Below are 877 nucleotides of genomic sequence, written 5' to 3'. Positions count from 1 at the left end.
GTCCCTGCCGAATATATAGAGTTTTTTGTGTTTAGAACAAACCTATTTTATCTGTTTTTGGGTCAGGAGAACAAACCTGTTTAGATGTGGATTGTAGTTTCTATTTCTTTTTCTATTACAATTTTGGGCCATAGAAAGTGCCCATCATTATAGGTAGACTGATTAATTCGTTGGGCAGTGAATAAAGTCCAATATAATTATATAATCCGATTTATTATTTGGGCTTTGTAAACATCCTTGCAAATCTGGTTATCTAGTTTTGAACTCCAAAAAGCACCAGTGTGCAAAACAGAACCTCCAAAAATCCACCCCTTCAGCAAAAATAAAATAGAACTCTAAAACCATGCTGAGAGGAATCAAAATTATCTAAGGTGAGAAAAAATGAGTAAAGTGGTAAAGTGAGAAGTTAATCAATAATGGAGCACATATTTTACGAAAATTACAAAATCAATAATGATTAATATCCCTCATTTTATCACTTTATTAACTTTCTCAATTTAAAATATCTAAATTTCATAGAGAGTACACACTTAAAATTAGTTACTGACATTGAAAAGATTCTCAAAATTCTACGTTTTAGTTTTAGTTTTAGTGCTAGATGTTTGATGAAACAACATTGTTTAATTTTAATGGTTATATTTTTTTGGGACATAAGACGTTTTATGATTCATTAAGGTTAAATAATATCATTCCATCAAGTATTTAGCGTAAAAGATAAACTAATGTCATTTCGTCTAGTCCAGCGTGGAAGGATATGTGAGGAGTAACTTGATTTAGTTATATACTTAATATTTTAAAATAGAAGGGTAAAATTGATTTTTTTTTAAAATATTAAGAATAAAATTAAATTAAATCAAATTAAATATTAGATATAATT

Source organism: Arachis ipaensis, chromosome B05 (genome assembly GCF_000816755.2).
Source record: "Arachis ipaensis cultivar K30076 chromosome B05, Araip1.1, whole genome shotgun sequence".
NCBI lineage: Eukaryota > Viridiplantae > Streptophyta > Magnoliopsida > Fabales > Fabaceae > Arachis > Arachis ipaensis.
Note: the sequence above shows the minus strand (reverse complement) of the source record.